Genomic DNA, 10,207 nt, shown 5'->3' on the forward strand with positions numbered 1-10,207 from the left:
TCTAGGTGGACCCCACTATTATATACCATCTAGAGTATTTTACAATGTATATAGTAGTAAGGGAGTGTTAAGTTAGCTGTGCCCCACCTTTTACCATCCAACCAATGACTCCTCTAGTCCTCTTTACTCCATTTGCTCAACCACTCATAACACAAAGATCAAGAAAACATTAATTTAATCATCTTCTTGGCTGGATCACCTTTATGCATGTAAGCAATGTGATTAGGAGGTTTGATGGTATAGGATTTAAAACAGATCAATTTTATTAGACCAAGAGGTGCTAGTTAATGTATGCATGCATGCACGCCTTATATTATGAGACATAAGAGAAACGTGGTTGTGCCGTATATTTTGGGATGGAGAGAGTATTTTCTTCCCCACCATCCCAACCAGGAAGAGCTCATATCCAGCAATAGTTACGTTGCCTCGTGGAAGGAAGAGGTGGTGGAAGCAGTGACCATGGCGCCCTTGGGAGGAACTCTACGGCTGTGTGGTAGCTCGTGGGAGGAGGCTACATCGGCGGGGGCGGCTGAGCAAGCAGCGGGGCTCACAGGAGGAGGAGGCCGCAGCAGCATAGCACTCGTAGGAGAGGGATCTGCGATGGAGAGAGATGAAGAATGGTTTTTTATTTTTTATTCCTCGTAGCCAGTCCTTATGGCTAATGGTGGCTCATCTAAAAGATCATTATAAGGTGCCCTAAAACAAGGAGGGATTTGCATGCAGATTTGTATGTAGAACCTCGGTTCAGCATACATGGTTAATGCATTGATGTGGAAAGTGTCGATGTTATTCAGTTCGCATGTCAGGAGGCTGAATAAATAAATCACGGATGCTCATCTCCCCTTTTTTACACATGTAAGGCTTCTCCCTTCTTCTCTACAACTCAACTTCATTTACTACCATCGCCTGTGTGGGATGGCCAATGGTCTACTTCGTGATGTGAACTAGGAGCGAATGTTATGGGGTCAATGTGGTCGTGGAAGATTTCGACAATGTTGGCTATGGTGGAGTTCCTGGCCAGCAAAACTCAGGTGCCGGATTCTCAAGTACAAAGCGGATGACGTCTCACATGAGTGCGATTGTTGTGGTTAAGTCCACGGTGACGAGTGTTGCGCTCGTGCTCTCATTGTGGTATCGTACACAAAGCTCGTGCTCTCATAAAAGCAAATTCAGTAAAACCTAAGGTAGTGTTTGGTTGCTGGAATGGGATGAGATGAACCTATTTTTAGAGGTGTTTGGTTTAGGGGTGAGTGGGATGGGTTGGTCCCTAGAGAGGAATATTCCTCTCAGATCCGGGACCAACCGATCTGGCCAAAACTGGCGGACGAACTCGTCCCAGGTAGGACGAGCGAACGGCGTGAACGAGCTAGCACGCTCGCTACCCTGCTCGCGCGCTCATCCTCGAGAGACGGCGGTGGATCCAGCGATGGCGGCGGTGGTGGGCTCGGCGACAGCGGCGGTAGACGGCTTGGGCGACAGCGGCGGCAGTGGGCTCGGGCGACGTCGGCGGCGGTGGGCTCAGCGACAGCGGTGGCGTGGGGCTCGGTGGCGGCGGATCCAGTGGTGGGGAAGGCGGCGGCGGCGGATCCGGCGATGAGGAGGGTTGCGGTGATGGATCCGGAGGCGGTGGGCTCGGCGATGGCGGTGGCGGGGAGGCTCAGCGACAGCGGCGGTAGACGGCTCGGGCGACAGCGGCGGCGGTGGGCTAGGGCGACGTCGGCGGTGCTCGGCGACGGTGGTGGCGGGGGGCTCGGTGGCGGCGGATCCAGTGGTGGGGAAGGCGGCGGCGGCGGATCCGGCGATGAGGAGGGTTGCGGCGACGGATCCGGCGGGGAACTCGGCGACGGGCTGACCGTGCGTCGTCGCGCTTTTCCGCCCGCCTGACCGCGATGGTGGCCATGCTCGCCCTCCTCTCCACCGGCCTCTCCCTCTCCCTCTCCCGCGCGGACCTCGTCGCCGTCGTCGTCGCGGAGCCGCAGCTGCTCTGCGCGAAGGCCAACACCATCGCAGCCAGCGCTCGGTTGGGTCATCCCGTCCGTCGTCGTCGCGCTCCTCCGCCCGCTCATCTGCGATGCCGACACCATCATCTCCGCGGTGCGCGCGACCCATGTCCCCGACCAGACCAAGCTCATCAACGCCATCATGGAGGCCGGCGGCGACCACGTCCGGAGGTGAGCAGAGGCGGCGTCGACCATGGTTGTTGCAAACGGCGTTGTCGGTGGTTGCAAACGGCGCTCATCCCATCCCTCCCTTGCTCCTTCAACCAAATAAAAAACTGGAATCGTCCTATTCTACAAACCAAACACCCGAATGGAATCATCCCAATCCTAAAATCAGGGATGGTTTCATCCCATCCCACCTAGTCCCAGAACCAAACACACGCTAAAAGTAATTTACATATATTATAGAAGTAACTTAGAACAAAACGAAAGTAACTTTAGCATGTCATTTGAAGTAAATCCGTTGTAGAGATAAAAACATGGCTCTATCTAGAAATTAAATTAATCAGCATAAATTATGGAATTAACTAAAAAAATAATAAAAGTAATCACCTTAGAGCATTATGAATGTATAGGAAGTATTTTAATCAAATCTAAAAATAACTTATATATATATATACACGTATATATATATATACGTATATATATACGTATATACGTATATATACGTATATATATATATACGTATACGTATATATACGTATATATATATACGTATATATATATATATATATATATATACGTATATACGTATATATATATACGTATATACGTATATATATATACGTATATACGTATATATATATATATATACGTATATATATATATATATATACGTGTATATATATATATACGTGTATATATATATATACGTGTATATATATATATACGTGTATATATATATATACGTATATATATATATATACGTATATATATATATATATACGTATATATATATATATACGTATATATATATACGTATATATATATACGTATATATATATACGTATATATATATACGTATATATATATACGTATATATATATACGTATATATATATATATATATATATATATATATATATATATATATATATATATGATAATTTGTTCAATAAAAAAGGCATTAATTAAAGTTACTTTTGTTTTGTTATAAGTTACTTCTATAATATATGTAAATTAATTTTAGGCTTTACTTAATTTACTTTTATATGTCTAAGAAGTAACTTAGTGAAATCTAAAAGTAAGTTAGACGTATCATAAAAGTAATTTGTGATTTTTTATCAAAATATAATAATGTGAGATCTTGTTGTAAAGATTTAATTATTACGAACACAACGGTATAATCGGATTGTAAATCGGATGAGTAATTTAAGAGAAAATTTTATTTGAAGCATAGATGATATGAATATTTCCCCTACTTGCTTAATGGATTAATAGCAATCAAAACTCCTAAAATACTAGCACGTGGGTGTCTCTAGTTAAGACTAACTGGAGAGGCCTCTCCAATTAGATTTACCGATAGGGAAGTGTTACCAGTGCAAGAGGATCAACAGTAGGGATGAAAACGGAGTGAATAATTTCCATCTGCTCCGGATAAAAACTGATACGGATACCTTTCGGATCGGATAGTTCGGATATGGATAGCTATACAAATATGGATATTGTCTCCCAGATACGAATACTGATATGTTATTGGGGTTTCTGTCGGATACGGATAATAATTCGGATATCCGGTGAACAGTACTATTCGGATATCCGCAGAAGCCATGAGTCATACCCTATTTCTTTCTAACTCTATAACCTTTAATATACCTTTATAGATTTTAATAGTAGTTTATCTCTTAACACTAGTCCATACTTTTAGTATTATTTCAATTTTAAAAAATATTTATAAACTATACTTCATTTTTATATAAAATGAGCTAATTATATATGTTGATATTTGTTTCTATTAGAAGTTGAGTTGGCATTTGTGTCCTGAGAAAAAAATATTTCCGTATTCGTGTCCGATCATATTCGATTCTTATTTGCATTCAAGATAATCCGTATTTGTTTCCGTATTCAAGCTATCCGTATTCATTTTCGTATCCGGTAAAAAAAATGAAAACAAATATGGTATGAGCATTATCCATCCGTATCCACTCCGTTTTCATCCCTAGTCAACAGTGGTAGCGAGCTTGCTACTGCAGAGAAGAAGATGACTTGTTTGTTTGCTGCTATTAGTTTAATGATGTGAGCTAGAGTAACAAAATCTGTGTTAAACTTGTTGTAACCGTGAAGCTTGATGACACTTATTATTTTCCTGGATGATTTTTGAACATTTGGTGGTTTGCCAAGGTACCTATGGTAGTATAAAAACAATTTTAGCATAACTTGATCAATTAAGATGGCAACTTTAAACTACACGTACATGTCATACCGTTGGGCCTTATTTGTACTCGATCTCTTAGCTAGCTCTAAAAAGACAATGGAAAAGGTACTAATTTCACCATCAAATACACAACTACCATGCTTGTCAAATCGGGGCCGAGTAACCGCAACAAGAAACATCACCTTCTCTATGAAGTATATGCTTTTAACCCCTCTTTCCGGTCTTGGTTCAATGTTGATGAAATAGTATTTCTAGTCCTGCATTGTCCTATAGAACTATTTCTCATCAATGTACACAATGTTACGCACTAGCTTGAATTTAAATTAAGTTCAGAAATCAATCATATATTGTTAAGGACGAAACTGTTGTGATTTGATTAGTTCTGTAACATGGAGTATTACACATCTTGTTCTCAAATCTGAACATGTATTGAACATTGCCTTTAACAATATAGGATTGATTTTAGAAATTAACTTAAATTCAATCCAATGCACGGCAATGTGTACACAGATAAAAAAAAATAGTTCTACAGGACAAGACAGAACTAGAAATACTATTCACCAATAATGTCGAACCAAGAACGGAAAGAGAGGTTAAGAGCAAATACTTGATGTTCATTGTTGTGGTTACTCGACCCAAATTTGACGAGCAAGTATTGACGAAAAATCCGTGCTCGGTCGATGGTGCCGGAACTGTGTTAGCACGAACTAAGTCGACAACAGCAACGGCCTAGGAGATCTGCTTTGCTCCAGTGTAGGTCCAAAAATTGATAAGATACGGGTGTGCCAGCCAGTTTGATCCTACAACTGACAAGATATGTAAACAACAGATCAAATAGCTGATTGGCTGACAAGCCGACGGAGTAGTTCCAGTCAATGCTGATACTAGCCGATGCCAATAGGGTTTTGAGCAATCATTTATATGTCCAATGTAGATACGATATAAAGACAATCGGCTGATGGTAATGTAACAAAATAACAATATAATCCGGTAGAAACCAATCAGCTAATAGTGATATGATAGAATAAGCGACCTGATCCAAAGGTTAAAGCATACATCGGCTGGAGGTCTGATGTCATAAAATCCACAAGATTAGATAAACATTAAAACCTTTGTTGCGATTGGCTCAAACCGACTTATATGTAATCCTTGTAAGCCGATGCAACGTCCATATAACTTATCGGCTGAAACCCCGATGAAACCGTTACTATAATTAAAAACAGGTTAGCCTTTATGATTCTAAGCACAGCTAGGAATGATGCATCGCGGAGTATGCAAAGAAGCATAAAGTCTAAACAATCAAGCATTTGACTAATTTTTAGGGTGGTGAATATCTTAGTTAATTTAATCTAGCTAGATAATTTAGCCAATACTAACATAGACCCTAAAATGAATCTCAGCTGATATGATCAAATTAAGATTCTAAACTAGATTAGCTAAGATATATGATAAATATGTAGGGAAATATATCAACCGAACCGAAGCGATCCAAGAGATCGAAGCGATGCAGCCTTGAAGCACACCAATGTAGCCGATACAATTGTCTGGGCCGATGGAACATAGGACTTACCCCTTCGCCGGAGATCAAAAGCTAATGCAGCCCCGCGTCAGGTGCCATCTTCCACTGGATGATAAGTAAAATCCTCGGAAAAGAGGGTGGCGATGCGGCGAAAGTAGTTGTATTGATATGTAAGATAGTTTACAATGACTCCATGTGTACATATTTATACCCATGGGTAGATACTTATTGGACAAGAAAGAAACTTTCCTAAAAATAAAAGGAAACTACTAAATCCTACCTAATTAATAGATAGAATTATGCCGCCATGCCATAGTCTTCACGATTCTTTCTTAAACTCGGTCTCTTCTAGGGAAGTTTCAATCGGCTAAATGTGCTCTTTTCTTAGCCGAATCCGCTAAAGAATCTTACCAATTTTTGGTGTTAACAACAAGGTAAATATGTATTTGATGGGAAAATTGGTATGTTGCTCTCCGTTTATGTAGAACCAGCTAACAGATCAAGCATAAACAGGTGTCACATCCTGATTTTTGTTTCAGGATTTATAAATTATTTAATAAATTATTATTATAATTTATATTAAATGTTCATTAATTTACAAGTGAAGCTAAATGTGGGAAATAAAATTTCCTAAATATAAAGCATGGATGGATTTAATTTTTATTAAATTCTTCATGGTTAATTATACTCTCTGGAATTTTCTTGGATTTTTTTCGGAGCTCAATTCCTAATTTTAATCTTACAAAGAGCATTTCAGTAATTACCCACATATTAAATTAATTATTAAATGGTCTAATTATAATTTTTTTTAAGTACTTTGAGTGTCCAAGTATTTTCAGGATTTTTCTTGAAATTATTTGAGCATTGGAAGTATTTTTAACAATTCAAAGATCATTTAAGTGATTATTTTAATTGGAAAAGTAATAAAATTCTCCTCCCTTGTCCTTAGGCTGAATCGGCCCATTCCTTTCCTTCCTCTCTCTTCCGCCGGTCCAACCCGAGCCTGCATCCTCTCTTCTTCTCTCAGCCAAAGTCTGGTTTAGCTCCCTCTTCTAATCAGGCTGAGAAAAGAAAAGCCCGGCAAGAAGTCTACTTTTCCTCCCTGATATACTGTTCATCTTCCAGCTCAGGCAGAGCCCGAGCCAGCCGTGCCGTGCACAGTGCCGCCGCCTCCTCCTTCCAAATCTCGCCTCCCCGTTGCTCCTTTTTCCAATTTAGTTGAGGGGAAATATTCCTCTTATCCTCCTCTATCTTTACCCCAAAAATCGGAGCTAATCGTTGAGTATCTTATCCGAATCGAACTCGTTTTCGAGTTTATCTCCAAAACCGAGTTTTTGATTTCCCGGATCGATTTCTTGCGGGAGGAGTCCGATCTCTTCAATCCAAGGCTATAAATAGGACCCCCTAGTCCTCCTCTTTCGTTTGCCCCTCTCCCGTGATCTCCCGTGCCTCGTAGCGCCGCCGCCACGTGCTCCACCCCGCCATCGTCGCCGGCCGAGCTCCATCCGTGTCGCGCCGCCGCCTCCGCCGTTGCCGCCGGTCGCCGTCACCGCCGTAAGGTGCGCCGAGGTGTGGGCAAGCTCGGCCGCTCCCTCCCCGCTGTCGCCGGTCACCGCAGCTCCGGCGCCACCGCCGACCGAAGCCGCCCCCGCCGTCCACCTCGTCGCCGGCCGTCGTCGTTCGTCGTTTGGTTCGAGGGTGAGTACCGTTGGGTTCGTCTCGTCGTCTTCTACGTGTACATGTCCTCCAAAGTCGCAGCCGACCATCCAATCTCCGGCGAGGTCGCCATCTTGGTTTGGCCATTGATGAGGTCATCATGACGTCATCATCGTTTTTCTTTTTCCTGTTTTTCTAATAGATTAAATATTCGGAAATTCATAACTAAATCATCGTAACTCGGTTTTGAGTGGTTCAAGTTGCTAAATTCATCTAAAATCATGATCTACATGTTTGTTTACTTTATATGTACTGTTTATGCTTGTTTTTGTACTGTTTATTTGGTTTTTATTAGTCTTTTTCTTCGTTTTGCGTGTTAGCTTGTCGTTTCCGTCGTTGCGAAGGTTCGTGAGTGCGTCGGGAGTGTTCAGAAGATTAATTGAAGACCGATTATTGCAAGGCAAGTCACACAGATCCTAAATACAATCCTTTGAGCATGTTGATCCTATATTTAAATTCCCTATTTATTTCAAGTGTGTATTTATTTTCGAATGTCACTGGGTGGTGTGAATCTATTCCTTTGTTATGGCCTGTTTGCATTGATTACTCTATTCCTTGATACCTTGGGATATTATAATTTGACTAGTTGAGCTTTATATATATTGGTTCAACTAGATGTTAGATATAATTGCTTAGCCATGCTTAGAAACATTAGCTCACTAATAGGATGAATCATATATACTACATTATTATTTATGGATATATTTAATGGTAGCTCACGATGGTTAATCGTGTTATGATAATTAATTGGTAATTAAAATATGATTAATGGTGGGTTGTGAGCACATGGTTTTGAAGGTCGTGTTCATGGCAATTAAGGACCGGTTCACGAGCTACTGTTGTTGTGAAACATTAATCGTGCCAACCACAAGCCAGCGTGGGCAACGGCTTTACCTTTTGTATAGCATGGTTCATTGCGGAGCACCAGACTGAGAAGTGGCGGAGATAAGCCCATGGGGGTCGCTGGGGAGTCCATGCCTTGTTTTATAAGGGGGTGATTATGATCCAGGAATGGTGCACTGTGGTGAGTTGTGTTGTACAGAGGGTATTGTCACAGCCTCTATTCGGGTACCTTCTAGTATCGCGACACATGGTAGACATGATGTTGAGGCTGTGTCTTGTGGGTACAGTGGTACACCTCTGGCCAGAGTAAAACTATTCGAATAGCCGTGTCCGCGGTTATGGGCGAGTTGAGCAATGTTTTTCGTGATTAGTCTCATGCCTCTCACAATAATTATTGATGCTATAACTGGTAATAATTTGTTTAGCTCCTGGTTTAGAGTTAGATCTGTACAGCCGGGTATGGTTGTTCAGAATGGTTGGGCCTGAGCAGCATGGGCGTGTTGTTCAGTGTTGATTGAAATTAATGATTAAATTACTCTACTGTTTTATTACTCTTAAATGTTTGCTAAATGCTGCTTTTGCAAATGAGCCTATATTATGCCATCCTTTGGTATCCTTGTGCACTTGCATATTTGCTGTGTGGCTTGTTGAGTATGTCATATGCTCATTCTTGCAATAATCAATCAACCTCAGTTGAAGAAAAAGGATCCAGAAGGAGAAGACGTTTGGCTTATACCCCAGTTGAGTTGCCTGTGGGAGTGGAGCTGAAGCCATCGCTAGACCGTTAATTCCGCTGCTGTTTTTCTTTTGTTTTGTAAGTATGTAACGTTATTATTATGATGGATTTGTATATTAAATTGTCAGTTTATGTACCTCGGCTGATTCCTGGACGAGGATTTTATGCACAAATTAGTTCGGAAATTATTAGTGAATTTCCGGGCGTGACAATAGGCCTAAAAGTATGACATTCGTGTATATTTTAAATTTGTGATCTTAATTGATCAAGTTATGCTAAAATTATTTTTGCTACCAGAGGTAGCTTATTAATAACAAAGACGATGATGTCCGTTACTAAGGAAACTAGCCGATAATTCCTTGACAACAAGGTTTTGCCTGCAATCCAGGTAAAGTGGAAAGCCAAAGGAAGAGGAATGTCCAAATTACTCCAACAAGACAACAAAAGACGCACATTGACGTAAAACGATCCAAAATTGTAGAAATTCCTCAAATAGATGGGTGGAACATATGACTAACATGCCAACCTCCGAACTCACCTGATCTTAATGCACTATATCTTTTTTTACAACAATCTAGGCATTGTTTTAGAACAGCCCTCCTAACAATATTGATCAAATTGTAACAAAGGTTGATCAAGCATATCGCAAGTACCCTTTGGAAAGGGCCAACCAGATTTTCCCAACCCAGCAGGGTTGCGTGATGGAGATCATGAAGCATAATGGAGGGTAACGCTATAACATCATGCACATCAAGAAGAATACATTGAAAATGCACTGTAATCTTCCCATAAGCTTGTTGTGTCCTATAGACCTATACAATCAAGCTGTGCAATTCATCGATTGGATGAAGTACTGAATTGCCACTGAAATACTCTCTCGTAGAAATCTAATGTTTCCAAGGTCTGAAATCAACAAGTTCCGATATTGTTAGGTTATGCAATCTAATGTTGTAAGCATGGAGTGCTGAATTGTCACTGAAATGTGCTATACATCTAAAATCTGAAGTTGTCAAGTTCTAG

The 10,207-nt window shown here is 40.9% G+C and overlaps 1 long non-coding RNA gene across 1 annotated transcript; it reads left to right on the top strand.

The window, feature by feature from the left end:
- The first annotated feature begins 6,995 nt into the window (after window positions 1-6,995).
- LOC136356813 (uncharacterized) lies at window positions 6,996-9,505 on the top strand. The gene is made up of 3 exons (XR_010741819.1): window positions 6,996-7,590; window positions 7,929-8,008; window positions 9,145-9,505. It is a non-coding gene; the product is annotated as an uncharacterized lncRNA (long non-coding RNA).
- The last annotated feature ends 702 nt before the right edge of the window (window positions 9,506-10,207 follow it).

The sequence above is a fragment of the Oryza sativa genome, chromosome 6 (assembly GCF_034140825.1).
Source record: "Oryza sativa Japonica Group chromosome 6, ASM3414082v1".
NCBI lineage: Eukaryota > Viridiplantae > Streptophyta > Magnoliopsida > Poales > Poaceae > Oryza > Oryza sativa.